Here is an 825-nt window from a genome sequence, read left to right as displayed (position 1 = left end):
GCTTACTGCGACTCCCAGTTAGTGGCTAGCCAGTTCAGCGGAGAGTATGAAGCCAGGGACGAACGAATGGATGCGTACCTCAAACTGGTCCAAAAGCTAGCTCAAGATTTTGACTGCTTTGCCCTTACGCGAATTCCCCAATCCGAAAACGTCCAGGCAGATGCTCTCGCGGCCTTAGCATCAAGTTCTGACCCAGGACTTAAAAGGGTAATTCCGGTCGAGTTCATCTAACATCCGAGCATCGGACCACCAATCGTCGTCAACCTCATAAAAGGTCAAGATGACAAGGAAGAAGAAGTTATGATACAACCGCAATCAGAGCAATCTGATTACGGCTGTGACACCCCATGGCTGCAGATAATTCGAGACTACATTATCCACAGACACCTGCCCACCGAGAAATGGGCAGCCCGCAAAGTCTGAACACAGGCCGCACGCTACGTAACAGTAGACGGCAAAATTTACAAATGGAGATTCTCCGGACCACTCATGACGTACCTGGAAGGGGAAAAAGCGAGAAAAGTGATGGAAGAAGTACATTATGGGTCCTGCGGCAATCATTCCGGCGGAAGATCACTGGCGGTGAAAATCAAGCGCCACAGATACTATTGGCCAACGATGATCGGAGATTGCGAGAAGTTCGCACGAAAATGCGAAAAATGCCAGAGGCATGCTCCAACCATCCGACAACCAGCCGAAGTTCTCTCCTCCATCACATCGCTATATCCTTTTATGCGCCGGGCCATGGACATCGTCGGTCCCTTTCATAATTCAAAGCAAAAAGCGTTTCCTTTTAGTCCTCACCGATTTCTTTTCAAAATGGGT

Source organism: Brassica oleracea, chromosome C9, assembly GCF_000695525.1.
Source record: "Brassica oleracea var. oleracea cultivar TO1000 chromosome C9, BOL, whole genome shotgun sequence".
Lineage (NCBI taxonomy): Eukaryota > Viridiplantae > Streptophyta > Magnoliopsida > Brassicales > Brassicaceae > Brassica > Brassica oleracea.
Note: the sequence above shows the minus strand (reverse complement) of the source record.